General features: G+C 48.8%; 1 long non-coding RNA gene across 2 annotated transcripts in view; it reads left to right on the plus strand.

Annotated features, from left to right (window-relative positions):
• The window catches only part of LOC142830301 (uncharacterized), a 56,909-nt gene that overhangs the window by 11,643 nt on the left and 28,765 nt on the right, over positions 1-16,501 (plus strand). The window lies entirely within an intron of this gene.

The raw sequence follows: 16,501 nt of genomic DNA on the forward strand, positions 1-16,501 counted from the left end.
TCAGATGTTCTGGTTTTTATAGGGACAGTCCCAATATCTGAAGCTCTTTCTTATATAGGTGCCTATTTACCCCCATCCCTGTCCTGATTGTTGTTCAGTAGATTGATAAGGTAGAAAGTGGCGGTTTTTTTTTTTTTTTTTTTAAATCAGTAAATTTTAAGCAACTTTAAAGTTCATTAGTTGTTGCAGTCTAAGGCTGGGTTTTCAATTATCAGGAGTATTTTCTTTGCCTCTGAGTGCAAACTGACACTAAAACATCTAAAAACATGTAGGCTGTGTCTACACTGGCACGAATTTCCGGAACTGCTTAAAACGGAATACAATTCCGTTTAAGTTTTTCCGGAAAAGGAGCATCTACATTGGTCCTGGACTTATCGTCATAACGATGCGCTTTTCCGGAAAAGCGCATCTACATTGGTGGCGCGCTTTTCCGGAAAAGCAGAAGCCCGTTGCCATTTTGAAGAGGGCAAAGGCCACCAGATCTTTCCGGGGGCGGGGCCAGAGCGCCGTTCAGACACGTGCTTAAGGGGGTCTCGCCGGACAGCCGTTGGTCTCCTGCTCCCATGCCTTGGGGCCTCTGCCAGGGACTGACACCCTTCACAGGGTCGGTGGTTGCCCTCTGACTTTTGGGGACACCACCCTTTGGCCCCCAACTGCTTTTCCGTGAGTTTTGTTTTGTCTGCCCTGCTCTGTCTGCTATGGAGCCGTGGGTAGCCATGTGCCTGGTCGGGCCCCTGTTGGGGCTGTACAGGTGGCTGCGGCTCATGTTGCAGGCCGGTGCCCTGCTGTTCATGGACCAGGAGGCAGAGATCGCCTTGGACTCCCTCACCAGGGAGGCCATGGCAACCATGTGGCATCAGCACCCAACCATAGACAGGCCCATCTGGAGTTTGGAGAGCAGCACCGACTGGTGGGACCAGGTGGTCCTCGGACTATGGGACGACCACCAGTAGATCTGGAATTTCCGGATGAGAAAGCGGACCTTCCTGCAGCTGTGCACCTGGCTCACCCCCGCGCTGAAGAGAGCCACCACCTGGCTGCGGGCACCCATCCCCGTGAAGAAGAGGGTAGCCATCGCGCTCTGGAAGCTGGCCACACCGGACAGCTACCGCTCGGTGGCCCAGCAGTTCGGGATGGGAAGATCAACCGTCGGAGTGATCGTCGTGGAGGTAAGTCCCAGGGGGAGTGAGATGGGGGGGGCGGGGGAGAGGGTGCTGCACTTCAGGCCCAGGGGCAGCCAAGACTCTCGGCTGGGTCGCCCAGGGGTTTGGGCCGTCCCTCCCTTGCACAGGCCCGGTGGGGGGGGAGAGGCGTGCGGTGAGGGGGGCCCTGGGGGGTGTGTGTGGGTGTGTGTGTGTGTGTGTGTGGGACAGAGGGAATCAAGGGGGGCCCCCAAGGGAGCGCACACTCACCCCTGCTGTATGTGATGTGTTCCCTTGTGTTTCTCTGCACCCTTCTGCAGGTCGTCCATGCCATCAACGATGTCCTGCTCCCGCGAATCATCCGCCTGCGCGACGTGGATGATACCATGGCCGGCTTCGCTGCCCTTGGGTTCCCCAACTGTGGGGGAGCCCTGGACGCCACCCACATCCCCATCCAGGCCCCGGAGTATTGAGCGGGCCATTTCATGAACCACAAGGGGTACTGCTCCATTGTTCTGCAGGCCCTCGTGGACCACCGGGGCCGCTTCGTGGACATTTATGGGGGCTGGTCCGGCCAGGCACACGACACCCGCATCCTCCGGAACTCTGGACTCTTTTGCAGGTTGGAGGCGGGCACCTACTTCCCCCGGCAGGACTTGACTGTCGGGGATGTGCCTATGCCCATCTGCGTCGTCGGGGACACGGCCTACCCCCGATGCCCTGGCTAATGCGGCCCTACACGGGGCAGCCGGGCCAGAACCGGGCCCGGTTCAACGACCGCCTCAACTGGGCCCAAAACCCAGTGGAGCTGGCCTTTGGACATTTAAAGGCCCGCTTCCGTTGCTTGCTCACCCGTCTCGAGATGGGTGAGCAGAATGCAACGGAGGTCCTGGCCGCGTGCTGCGTGCTCCACAACATTGTGGAGCGCAGTGGGGAGGCCTTCCTCCCTGCATGGGTGGCAGACGAGGCACAGACCTTGGAACAGCCCGACACAGCTGCCTGTCCGCCAAGCGCTCCAGGATGCGGTGTGCATCAGAGAGGCCCTGGTGGACATGTTTGCCCAAGCCCCGTAGTAGGGTCGCCTGGGTCTCCCCAGACTACTCCCGTCCTTACCTCCTCCCGATTGTAAAGCGTCGGGTCAAAGCACATCGGCCGTCATCGAGACTGTGCGTCAGGCTTAGTTAGGGTTTTTCTTTTTAGCTTAGGCTAGGGTTTAGGCCACCATCACCTGTCCCGAAGAACAGCCACGAGGATTCAGGGTTCGTGCAGAAGGCTGAAGTCAACGTACCTGATTCCAGTCATCTTCCGTCGAGGGATCTCCTGGCTGTTCCTCTCCTGAGGCCCGGAAGGACCAAAGGATTGAGGTGGCCAGCAACACCACCAATCGTCCTCCCTGCGCCTAGACTATGTTTAATTATCTGTAGTGTGCATCTTGTAACCGTTCTTGCTAGTTTGTTAGCTATGTAAATATAGTTTGTGGTTTACATTTTACTGAAAAGTCTCAGTATTTATTTATGCACCACAAACCACTGACAACTTAAGAAGGGCCCCCCCAGTGATAGAGTACAGATTTTGTTGTCCACAGTTTGCATCCATGTTAAAGTTAAGTGGCTACTTGGCATCTCACATCATTTCTTACAGTAACTAGAGTTACACAGTTACCAACACAGGAATGAACAGCAAAATAGAGAACTGTTTATTTACAAGGGGGGGGGGGGACCTTCAACTGGGACAGGGAGGGCGGGCAGTTACTGGGATAGGCGGCCCCTGCAAGCGCTTCTCCGGGGGCCGGCCTGCCCACGTTGGGCAGACCACATCGGGGCAGGCTGCACGCGGAGGTGGCTGGGGAGGTGGGCAGGGGCAGGAGCTGGGATAGGAGCAGGGATAGGAGGGGGCATGGGCTGTGCTACGGGATGGATGGTGGGGGCCTGGGCTCCGCCCATGCCATAATGAATGGCATGCACAACATGTGCCGTCAGCGTGTCCATAGTGGCGCGCAATCCTCGGCACTCGTCAAGGAAGTCAGTCCAGCCCTCCTGCCGCCACTGCAGGTCCCCCTGCACCCGCTCAGCGATGGAGACCTGGATTGCCTCCATGGCGTTGACGTGCCGGTGAAGCAGCTGGTCCCTCTGTCAGAGCCTGTGCCTCCGGGGTTGGCCAGGTGGGGGTGCCGCTGCTGCTGGAGTCGAGGGTCTTGTGCTCGGTCCTGCTGCAGGGAAGAGAAGAAAGGATGGGTCAGTCAGGCAGGCCGTCCACTGTCCCCACACCGCATGCCCTCCACCCCTGAGCCCAGGTGACCCCCACAGTTGTGTGGCTTGAGCCCACTTGGTTTCCCTCCTGCCCCCGTGTTGTATGTTTGCAAGGAGGACCGCCCCTGGAGTAGGGTCCTCCCTCCAGTATTGTAAGCACCGGTCTGTATCCTGGCCCCGTGGAGGGCGGGAGGGTGTTTGTGATGCATTCACCTGTGGAACTCCTTGCCGGTAGAGACTGTGAAAAGCTTTGGGCTAATCACTGGTGTTTGACAGGGAGCGAGATGCATCCTCACACAGTGCCTGGGAGCACATCTGGCAGAGGTGGTTTGGGCTCTCAGATCCCCTCACGTGGGATAGCTCCTGGACGGAACCAGAAGAGTGACTGGGTGGGGGGATGTTCCATCCTTGCAGCAAAACTCAGGGGCCCTTCTCCCTCCCACTATCCCTCCCGCAAGCCCGGTAGCCCAGGGACATGTGTGGCCACAGTGGGGACTTCCCTCGGGGAGGCAGCCAAGGCACCGGGAGCAGGCGAGGGGCTCGGTGGGGGTCCACAGTCACAGGACCGTGACACTGCAGTGTGCCCAATAGCAGCTGGCTGTGCCTCACAGCGAGGCATGGGACAGTGTGCCGTTCTCCGTGCTGCACCCTTGGCGGAGCTGCGGGCTCTGGGCTGAGTCCCTGGGGCCCTGGCCGATTCCAGCCGGCATCCACCTTTTCCCCTGGTCCCGTCGAATGTGTCTGAGCAGCATGGTCCCAGGTGTGCCCTGCAGCTGCCTGCCGCGGCCACATGCCGCTTGGTCACCAGGCTGCACGTGCTACTTGCTGCCTCATGCTACGCAGCGTGCAGCTCATGTGGCCATGCTCTCCCCCTTCTCCCTCCGGGCACCTGGCTTCCCCCCTCCCCCCGCCCTTCACCCCCCGCCCTTTGGGAGTGCAAACTGCACAAACTCACCAGTGCGTTCCTTCCCGGCCTCGGCCTCAGAGAAGTTGCTGGAGGGGGCCTGCTGGGCGGTGGCTATGCTGGCCTCCTCACCGCCAGACGCGCTGGCACTGTCTTCTCCCTCCCCTGGCTCGGTGGGACGGTTGATGGGGAGGGGGTGCTGGCAGGTGTCCACGGGGACAGCTGGGGCTTGTGGGGCTGGCTGGCCCAGAAAAGAATTCAGCCGGTCATAATAGGGGCAGGCATCGGGTCCTGCCCCCCTACCCTCAGTGGCCCGCACGTACCCCAGCCGCAGTTCTTTAACCTTCGAGTGCACCTGCTCGCAGTTGCGGCCGGGGTGTCCCTGCTGCGCCAGGTTCTGTGCCAGCTGCCTGTAAAGGTCCGCATTCTGGTGGCGGGACTGCAGGTCGTGGAGACCCTCCTCCTCCTCCTGCCACAGGTCCAGGAGGGTGTCCAGCTCCCTGGGGGTCCAGGATGGGGCCCGGCATTTACGGCCCCTGGGGGCTTCCTCCCCTGTGGGTGCAGGTGGCTCACCACCCGGAGCTGCCATGCTGGGCTGAGAGGTGGCTGTTGGGCAGCACAGCGGCACGTGGCAGAGCTGAAGCAGCAGGGTCTCCGGCAGGCTCCTGCCACGGGCACCCAGCAGCCTCCGGGGCTCCTACGGGGGTCTCGCGGCGTCCAAACTGCTTTTTTCCATTTCTTCTGCTTTTCCGGAAAAGATGTCTACACTGGCCCTTTTCCAGAAAAGCTTTTCTGGAATAAGGACTTATGCCCAAGCAGGAGCAGCGTAGCTTTTCCGGAATAGCGGCTGATTTTGTACAGTAGAGCGTCGTTGCTTTTCTGGAAATTCAAGCAGCCAGTGTAGACAGCTCGCAGCTTATTCCGGAAAAGCGGCTGATTTTCCAGAATAAGAGGCCCAGTGTAGACACAGCCGTAGAGATGTGGCTGTATATGCTGGGTTATAACTGAAAGGTCTTGGGTAGAAATTTGACATTAGGGAGAGTTACTCTAGCTCTGGTAGATCTTTCAACAAACCTTGTCTTCTCTGCATTTTCATGTTGGGCTGTTCTTAGATAATTTTATGGCTGTAGATTTCAAGGCAGGCATGGATTTTTATCAATAGATAGGTCCACTCTACCATCCCTCTTGCTATGCACAAGACTCTTTTTGGGACAAACTAATCTCTTTAACTGCTTTTAAATTGAACCCTGTTACACCTGTATTAGATTTGAAGCCAAAAGAGCCAATAGTAGCTTTGCATGGAACAAAGATAAATTGAGAGTTGGCATTTGGGTGCTCAAAGCCCAAATCTTTAGCTCCTACTCTTGAGATCATGTATATGTCACATCTCCGCTCAGGTATAATATAAAAGAGAGAGCCCTAAAAATATGCTGTGAGATGGTCTCTTCAGTAAAACTGGCCACAAGGGAGACAGACAAGTGTTCTTGGAGCTGAAGGATGGAATTCTAGCTGTGGCTCTTATAATATTTATACAGTATATTAAAGAATCATGAAAGTGAATTACAGAAGACAGGACAGCCAAATTCAAAGCTGCAATATTGAAAGATACTTGTGGTTCTCCTGTCTAGTGTTCTTCAACTAGGCTGTGTCTAGACTACATTCCTCTGTCGAAAGAGGGATGTAAATTAGACACTTTGAAATTGCAAATGAGGAGGGGATTTAAATATCCCGTACTTCATTTGCATAATCGCATCATGGCGCTCTTTCAAATGAGCCATTTTGAAACTAAAACCATGGTCTAGATGCGGTTCTTTTGAAAATGGCAGCCTTTTTTTTTTTTTTTTTTTTTTTTTTTTTAAGGCCTCAGGTTGCTTTAATATGTGGCTTGAATTACCTACTTCAGACTTCTGAGCACTATGTATTTAGCCTAGGCTTTACAATCATGTGTTTGTAAAGAATGACTCTAAGGAAATCAGTGCCAGTAAACATGCTTGAAGAGGAAAATCTTGAATGGATAGCAAAGTAAAAATACAAGCTATTGTGTTTTAAGGCAGTGGTTCCCAACCTGTGGACAGCAGACCCCCTTGAGGATAAAGTTTAGGAAAGGGAAAGAAAAATAAGGATCAGGCTCACTGCGGGACTGGGACTTTCCGCAAGGTGATTCTTGCCTGGGGCTCATCATTCACAACCTGCTGCACACACATGACCTCTTGCCCTCAGGATGGGATCTTGATACCCCAGGAGACACCATCTGTCCTCCCACCACCAGCTGTACTTTTTACACTCCAGCCCTCTCCCCCTGCTCCCAACCCTGCAGTGGGCCCGATCCTTTTTTCTCCCCTCCCTCAGGGCTCCATGCCTGGCCAAGAGCTGAGTGCCAGAGCAAGAGCTGACTTTGGCCGTTAGAGCCCCCTTGCCATATTCTGTATGGATGGAGGGGGCAGGAGCTGAGGAAGCAGTATGGGCCAAAGAATGTGCTGGCTGCTGCTTCCTGCCACTCTCTTTGTGGGTGGAGGGGTGTGGTCCATAAAATGTTAACAGATAGGAAAGGGGTCTGTAAGCTTGAAAAGGTTGGGAACCACTGGTTTAAGGGAATGGAAGTCTGTGCTTCTGTCCTGTCTGTCTCAAACCAGCAGTTATTTAAGCATATAATTAGGGGTCAAACTGCAACTTCCTGTTCCAGGTGATGTATTTGACATCAAGCAGTTTTCTTGCTTTTATCAGTCATTCTCCTGCTAGTGTTGACAGTGGCTAGATTGACAGATGACATGGTATCTGTGATGGGGCGGAGCACCTTTGCCCCTCCGAGGCGAATCCGCCCCGCACTGAGCCGGCGGTTGCGCTCATGCTCCTTGGGGCAGCCCGGGGAACGCGGATGTTTTGCCCACCCTGCACGGCTGCTGCGGGCCAGCTGAGCGACAGGGGCGGGGTTAGAGGTGGGGGCAGGATGTCCATACGGCGTGGAGATGCACGGAGGTCAGAGGGTGGGAAGGTTAAAAGAGTAAAGGAGTCCCAGGAGAGGAGGAGGGGAGAGGGAAAGCGAAGGAGGGTCGGGAAGGAAGGAAAGGAAAGGAGAGGTGACGGACAAGGCGACGGGGTAGGAAGAAGCCCAGGGCAGGGCCAGGACTAGGGCCCGGCGAGCTGGAGGGTTGCGGCCGAAACCCCTGCCGGCTGGATAGGTTCAGCCAAACCTGTTCTTAGGGCCCTGGGCTGGGGCCCATGAGAGGATGGGCTCGGGTCCCCCTACCCTCTGCGACCAATCGCAAGGAGTACAGTACCAGGTGCCCGGGGAGAGCGCCAGTTCGGGACTACAACTTTTTTTTTGAACCCTTCTTAGTGAGGGTGGCAAGACAGTGAGGAGCAGGCCGCCCGCGTTTTGGACTGGTCGGCGGCTCCCGCACCCCAACAGTATCTTTTTAATAGAAGTCCCATATTTCAAGTCAGTTAAAGCAGTCAGTGATGCATAGCCTCCTCAGACAGCATATTATATCAATATTATTGCCTGGAAACTTTAATTTCTCCTTGATGTTATCTTATTCATTAATGTTCTGTAAACTTGTATTTTTATGTTTTAAGTCTCTATGGAGTTAGACCAAGAACTCAGAGTTAGGAGACTTTAGTTCAAGTTCCAGCTGTGGTGCAGACTTTTGTAAGATTTTTGGATAATTCATCTGTACCAAAACTTTCCAAAGTGGTTACTCTTCTTGGGTGGCCAGCTTCAGACATACTAAATCTGATTTTTCTGTCATGCTGAAAAGTCACAACTGCAGGTGAAGTCCAGTGGCAGCAGTGGACACATGCCTTTGTCAGTCCACCGAGGCCTAAGCTTTCTCCCAGATATTGAAGCATGCAAAATCAGCAGTCACTTGTGGAAACTTAGGCTATTATTTTTTTGTATGCCTCAGTTTATTTATCTGCAGTTTTTTTGGGGAGGAAGGAGAGGATATTTTCCTACCTTACATGGTTCTTTTTGAAGCTTAACACCTGGGCTACGTGTAGACTGACATGATTTTTCGCAGATGCTTTTAACGGAAAAGTTTTTCCGTTAAAAGCATTTCCGGAAAAGGGCTTTTGCCCGAACGGGAGCAGCATAGCATTTCCACAAGAACACTGACAAACTTACATGAGATCATCAGTGTTCTTGCGGAAATTCAAGTGGCCAGTGCAGACAGCTGGCAAGTTTCTGCTTTTGCGGAAAAACTTGCCAGTCTAGACGCAGCCCTGGAGATTAACAGATGTGCTTTCATATTGGAAGTTTTATTGGGGCAGGATCTTTGTAATCTTTCTTTGCCTAGAAACTCCCTAACATACTGTGGGAGATCCACCCAAATATCTAATGTATTAGGAATAAAAGAAATCATAATTTAATCTCTTGAGGAGACAGCTGGGAAAGCACTTGTAACACAGTACCACATGTTCAAAATTAATCAAAATTGCATGGTTAGATTCTTCATTTATGTGCAGAATGGGTAGCTACAGTGAGCATCCATTCATGTGTACAGGTCTGCAGAGGCACTTCTGGTGACAACTTCTGGAAGCTTGTCCATCCTCTCTAGGGAGCATACAAAGGAGATTCCTTGAAGGACACCGTGGTTCCCAAATCAAGTGAACTATATAGTAAAAAAGCATGTGCTACAACATACACGCATATGGTGGTTTCGTTTGTCTCCAGTTACACACACACACGCACACGCACACGCACACGCACACGCACACGCACACGCACACGCACACGCACACGCACACGCACACACGCACACACACACACCCCACCTTCAGTGGGAATATGTGTAACTATCTGCAGCCTGTATGAGCTAATATTCACCAAAGCTTAATAACATGATATAGTAAACTTATATTAACACAGTTTTTACAAGTGAAAAATGTCTGAGCTTTCACTTGAGTGAAAGATTTCCTCCTGAAACTAGATTTTCTTTTCCAGATATACAAAGTGTATGGTTCTATATCCTCTAGAGCAGGAATTCCCAAGTTGTGGCCCATAGCTCAAAGAAGGGCTGGGACATAGTCCTAGGCAGTCCATCATAGCATGTGTGTGTGTGTGTGTGGAGGGGGGGGGGGAATGTTGTCCTCCCCAACAGCATGTTGATGGAATGGCAGCTGGTTGTGACCCCTGCCCAAGGCCAAAGGAGCCCAGTGTTCCTGGCATGGGGGAGGGGGGGGGGGGAGGAAGGAGAAGGAGCTGAGGAGGAGGGGCCAGCCCTGAGAGGAAGTGGCTCCCAAGGCAATTGGAGGAGGCTGGTTAGTTTCCAGCCATTTTTACTATGCGCCACTGTGCCACTGATCCGTGGTTGTCAGGCCCATTGGAGTATCAGCCTTGTGGAGCCCACTTGTAGAGACTGGGGCTGAGGGGTGCCACTTCGTTTCCAGCTGGACAATGTTGTGATTTAGGTCTGTCTGATAGTGGTTGTACTTGGCCCAAGTGTTTGCCTCTGTCTGGCCCTTGAGCTCCTCCCCCATTCCCAGGTTGGGGTGCCTGTGAGGCGTGGCTGGGTGGGTGATTGGAGCAGGGCTGGCAAGTGACCAGCTCAAGGCACTCAGTAGGATAACTGGAGGATGTTGGCAGGGACTAGCTGTGGCACCTGCCTGGCATCCTTTGCCCTCTCCCTGATCCTGCTGAGGTGAGGGGCTGCACATACTTGGCTGTGCCCTTCTCCCTGATGGTCGCATGTTAAGTTTGGAACCCCCTGCTCTAGTGTACTGGAGCCTGACAACTCCTCTTGCCTATGCCATGGCATTGGTCTGATTATGTAATTTTTAAATGTGTCCACTTGGTTGCACTATAGCTTTATAAATGTTACCAAAAAATTCAAGCTTTCTCTTCTGAGTTTGTGAACTCAGTTAGTACTTTGGCTTTGTGAAAGAGGTGTGTGGCAAACTTTCAGGCCTAGATACTGGCTGTTCACACAGCTCAGACCCAATACTTCTATGAGATACTGAGGATGTAGAAGATCATCCTAAGTGTGGCATGTAGCTAAACAGTTGTAGCAACCCATACAACTCCAGCATTCTTAGGTCCATCATGTCTTACAAGAGTTTAAAACAAATTACCTAGAGCAGGATTTTCCTAGGTGGGGAATGTCATAGTGATGTATGTCTAACCCTGTTGGCCCTAATGTCCATATTATGGCAAGATGGCCTGCTAGGTGTAAAGGTAGGTGAAACACACATTTCAATACCGCACAGTCTGAACACAAGCAGGCCAAAAGTGTATGGAATCCTTCCATGATTTCTCTCATACCCTGAATGTGGTGCTAACCAGTTGGAGGAAGGAGATGATAAACTTTCTTTTCTGGTAGTAGTAACTAATGTCTTCTTTGGCCTTCCCTCCCCCTCCTCTCCATGGTGGTAATTCTCTGTAAGCTCGTGTGTGTGTGTGTTTATTAATCACACTTCTTTGGTATGTTGGATTTCTTCTTGTGATGCATATGAATTATCAGCAGAAGTGGGTCACTAACCTTAATTTCCAGGCCAATTTTAAATACTTCTGCATGTGTATACCAGGGTAAAGATCCTACAAGTCTTTAGACCATTTTTACACAGAAAACAAATTCAGGTAGGTGTCATCTACTCAATTTATTCTGTAACTAAACTAGAACACTTGATTGAGCTGTGAGTTGCATTTTGGTGGAACTTTCCCTCAAACTAACCTATGAAAATAATGTATAAATTGTTTCATTCACACACTTTCTTAGACCTACATTTTCTGCTACTTACAGTATTACCTTTAAAGATCAGGCATAGAGGAACCATGTTAGTAATATATAATATTAACAAACTGCATCAGTTGGCAGCCCTGCCACCCAGCTCATAAAAAGACTTTGGCTTTCACATCAGAGAAATCTTTGTATTGCTGCCAGCATGCTTTCCACAACAGTGCTTCATGGGTGTGTAACATTTCTGAGAGGGAAAGATTCATAGAAATAACAGGCTACCCCATTGTGCAACAAGCTTATACGCAGCTTGTCACAGATGAAGTGCTAAGTATTGGCTGAGTCATCAAAGAAACAGACCCTTCATTTCTAGCCTGTGTGACTGGATAGCTGAGCTGTTTGTTTCTTCATTTATGTCTTCTAAGGAAGGGCCTTGGTTGAAGTACCTGCTGAGAGAGGAGACCTTCTCAAATATTGACTGTATTTAGATAGCATCAATGTCAACTAAGCACCAATCATCCCAGGAAACAAAGATTCTCTAAGCTTGCTCTGAGCCTTGTGGGCTACATTCGCCAAATTCCCAAAGCCTGCTGGTTAACTACTTCTTGTACCTCCATAGGTGCTCCTGATAGTCTTTAAACAGCTTAACATGCACATACCTCAGGCTCAGATCAATAATCAACTTATTGTTGAAAAGCTTCAGAGGGGTAGCAGAGTTAGTCTGTACAGCAGGGGCGGATGGATATAGGGCAGGGCGAACAGGGCGGCCGCCCCGGGTCCCGCACTTCAGAAAGCCCTGTGCATGCGCCGTGGCATCACTGCGCATGTGCCGTGGCAAAGGGGGGGCCCCGCGGAATTATGCTGCCCGGGGCCCCGCAAAACGGCCATCTGACCCTGCTGTACAGGATAAATTTAAAAACAACAAATAGTCTGGTAGCACTTTAAAGAGAATCTACGTGTTTTGTTAGTATTATGAGCTTTCGTGGGCACAGCCCATTTCTTCAGATGACCGGAGTGTCAACTTATTGTTAACATTTGAGGGAGGGAGCACAAAGTTAGTCCTTTTTTTTTTTTTTGCAAACATTGATCATAAACTGTGTCCCTGTTATTTTCAATGCACGTTATTTGGATTTGATTTTGGTTTTTCTCTTCTAGTGAATTTCTAATTGGGCATCCCAGAAGATAAGTGCTCATTGCATGTGTCCATATTTTCAGGCAAAATCACTGCCTTAATTTTTTTTCAAGACTAATTTGGAATTATCACTTGAACTACAAAATCCTTTAAAGTAGGTCTAGACATGAATGAAGCATCCACGGTTGGCCTGTGTCAGCTGACTAAAACTTGTGAAGCATGAAATTGCAGAGTAGACACCTGGGCTTGTGCATAGGCTCTGAGACCTTGAGTGGAGAGGGATCCAACCTCCAGTTGGAGGTGGACCATCTACACTGCAATTTTTAGCCCCACAGTCTGAGCTAGCTGTGGGTGTTCTAATGCTGCTGCAGTGTAGATACAACCCTAGAGGATACATTCTCTTCCAAAATACTTTAAAATGTTAGTCTGGAAAGTCATAGTTTAGGCTGCACTTTACAAAGAGGCCCATGACATTAGGGAAACATACTGAGGTCATTCAAATTTGAGAGTGCCACCCTGAACTGGTAGAATCACGGAACTGAGAGAAACACGTTCTAATTATCACTGACCATTAGCATCTTTAAGCTGTGTGGTGGGTGGATAACAGATGCAGAGCAAAGACTGTGTGACCAAAAAGCAACTGAGCCTGACTTCCTGTGTAGCCTAAAAATAGATAAAGCTATGTATGCATATGAGAAAAATGGGGGTGGGGCGGGGAGATGGGAGGGCAAGCGTAAAATGATATGTGTATCTATAAAAGGTACTCTTCTCTTTTGCTTTTGTTCTATAGTTAGCAGAGACAACAATGCTTTTCTCATTTTTTGTGTTGATGTTATGTCAAATGTGACAAGTGATATACAGGGATTGTTAAGTTCTGAAAGTCACTGGAGTGCTGCTAGAGTAACATGCCTATTGTTTCCACTGTACTTTCCTCAAGACTTCCTTCTACAAATCACTGCAAGTAGGCTGTCCTATGGAAAGAACATAAGAGCAGGTTGACTGCAATAATGGTGGGAATTAGAACTATACAACTACAGACAAAGAAGAGAGGATGTGATAGTGAGAGAGAAGGGAGAGTTAAAGGAAAATGATAGTGACAAAGTGGAACCTAAATGTATCTAGAGATCTCCTAGGCTCCGGGGACTTAGTTGGCTTTTCGGATTTCTGCCTATTAGGTCACTGACTTTTTTTTTTTTAAACCTCTGGTATGTTGGGATTTCTTCATACAGATTTGGCTATGTTAGGGAATAGGGGGACGATTAGAATGAGGCCATTATGCTAAACCTCCCACATGTGGTTGCTGCATAAAAGGCTCAAAGGGAAACTGATGTTGCAAGAATACAACAATCTGCACAATAAAAAGTGTATTGTTTCTATTATCTCCACCCCATTAAAATAGACTTTGTTTTGAGTACAGTCTGAAATAAAAGGTCTCTAACTTGTAGGAAGGCACAATCCAGTGTTTCAGTAGAGAATAATCTGCCACCAGTATTTTTATCTTCTTCTGGAGTAAAATCTGGGGCTCTTTCTATAACTGCCAACAGTAGGGCTACCAGACACCAAAATGATTTGTTCCGCACAAGGGTGGACAGGGGAGGAAGTGGCTAATTTGGAAAAAGCAGCATTCCCAGAAATACTGACGTTTTGTATCTATTCTCAATGTATTTCTTATGGAAGACTTGTTGTAGTTGGATAGTTCTATCACTAAGTTATTTATAGTCTTAGCAAATAATTGTTCTTTCCCAATCTAATCCATAGCAGACCAGTCACTGAGACTGTGATTCTAGGGTGAGAGTTGTAGATATTATCTTCAATAGCTTGTTTTCTGGTCTCAAGTGACTGTAAGACAGCTACACTTAGCACACTGATGTATAGAGTCAGATCCATGGTACCTCTGTGATATTCTGATGGTCAAAGGAGAAATTAACCAGACTCTAGGGGACTCTGTGGAGGGTAGCAAGAATGACTGGGTAGCAAAGCGCTTGCCTAACAACCATATAATCCCTGGTAAGCCTGGCCTTGTGGTTATGCCTGGAACATCTATCACCACAATTCCTGGTTGCCAGCAATGTCCCCTGGACCACAGAGAGTAAGGCACATTCAGCACAATCTCAGGACTGATCTAAAATGCATTGGTTAATCTTGTGGCACCATCTGCATGAATCTGATATTTGAAGCAGGACTAGAGGGAGTCAATTCGGGCAATTACAGCTCTAGCAGACCACAAAATCCACTCCATGACCTGATGCAACAGCAGTTGACAATTAGCATAAGAGGGGAAAAGGTATGGACTTTCCCCAATTATATAAAAAACGTACCTGGCTTCAAGATATACAGCAACAGTCACAATGGCTTCAGCTGCTACCATAATTGTGTTGCGAGAATCACAGGTCCAATGATGCATACCCAAGGGGGAAAGGACAGAACCAGATGGACCGTTTTATCAAATAAAAAATATTTATTTATGACAGTGATGAATAAATATAGTATTTATTCTAAGATTTTTAATAGACCGTGTTAATAATGAATTTACAGTATTTATTATATTCTACGATTTCTAGTTAAATGTGTCAGATATAAGGATGGGAATGGCAAGGGGAATAGTCTCTAGTCTAAAATATCCAGCTACACTAATTAAATAACAGTGATAACTACAAACTCTATGTACTACCCAAAACAACTACAACACTATACAACAAAGAAAAAATCAAATCATACATACCAACTTACATAGCACACGGAACATTTCACAGATATCGGTTCAGTTGCGAAGGCCTTGGTTACGCCCGAGAGTCGGGGGAGGTGGCTGGTCGGTTGATCAGGCCGGCAGCGCTTTGAAGTATATGAGAAGGCGCACAGACACGGTGGTATGTGTGTTGCGAAGACCTCCTAGAGCGAACTGTGTGATGGGTATTTATCCCCAAATCTGCACATTGCTTTCCCGCGCTTGCATATTACCGTATATGGCCCAATGGTCACCAAGTGGGGGGGGTCTGTGTCCCAGGGGTTGGGCCGAAACTGTGCAGGTTTCATGCGACCAGGTAAGCTCCGCAGTTCTCACGCCAAGGTGACGGGTGGGAGAGTCTGAGGCTATTTTCCCCTTTTCACACTTTCCCTTTTTCTAAAGGCAATGGTATGCAGGAAGGGTGCTGCCGGTTTCTCCCAAGGAGTACTGCAGCCCACTATAGGAAGAGCAGCGTGGCCAAACTTTTTTACTGGGGGAGCAGTTTCTTTTCTCTAACAAATTGGAGCACTTCCCTCCTTCAGAAGCTGAGTGAGACTAGATTGATTAGAGCATTGCATCTCCAGAGACAGTAGAGATTCTCTTGTTAAATGAAGAATTCAGTCTCCTCATTCTTTGCACTGTGTAGAGCTTTGAAAGTGTGGGATGTGGGTAACTGGAACTGGTTACAGGGACCCTCATCTCATTTATTTTAGACAGTGTACTGGCACATTGTAAAAAAATACATTCCAGCCATGAATGACCAGTGGCTAAAAGCACTGAGTCAGAAGCGCACTGTTTGCCTTCTGGGGATTGATAGCACTTTCAAGCTGAATCTTGTGCAAGTTCATTCAAGCTTATTCTTGTCCTTTTAGGCTCCATCATTAGCAAGCTCTGGCTTGCCTCAAATACCAAAGCCTGTGCTTAGTGGAGATGGATTCCAAATAGTGCCTTTATATCTTTACTTGTAAAGCAAAGCTGTAACTAGAGAGAAAAATACTGAAGTCCTTAAAGCTCCATTGGCCAACCCACCTGTGACCTGTGGATGGCCTTTGTCCTAGAATCTGCTGCAGACAGTTCAGTAACAGTTATCATGTAGAATAGTGGTAGAAATGTAGCCGTGTTAGTCTGGTGCAGCTGAAACAAACAGGACTGCATAGCGCTTTAAAAACTAACAAGATGGTTTAATAGGTGATGAGCTTTTGTGGGCCAGACCCACTTCCTCAGATCAAATAGTGGAAGAAAATTGTCACAACCATATATGCCAAAGGATACAAGTAAAAAAAATGAACACATGAAAAGGACAAATCAAATTTCAGAACAGAAGGGAGATGGAAAGGGGGTGAGGTAAATGTCTGTGAGCTAATATTAGAGGTGATAATTGGGGAAGCTATCTTTGAAATGGGTAAGATAATTAGCGTTTTTATTCAAATTTGAGCGTAAAGTGTCGAATTTAAGCATGAATGACAGTTCAGAGGATTCTCTTTTTTCGGTAACCGGGTTTGGTTCTTTAAAGGATTTGAAACCACAGACAGAGGAATACTTCCTTTTAGAGTCAAACACAAGATTTTTGATTTTTTCTATTTACTTTATAATTTTCCATTTAAATCAATTCACTATTTTTTATTCTTTTAAGACAATAGAATATTCAAAGAAAAAGTAGAAAAACAGTACAGATAAA

This window comes from Pelodiscus sinensis, chromosome 7 (genome assembly GCF_052426305.1).
Source record: "Pelodiscus sinensis isolate ZL-2025 chromosome 7, ASM5242630v1, whole genome shotgun sequence".
Classification (NCBI taxonomy): Eukaryota; Metazoa; Chordata; order Testudines; family Trionychidae; genus Pelodiscus; species Pelodiscus sinensis.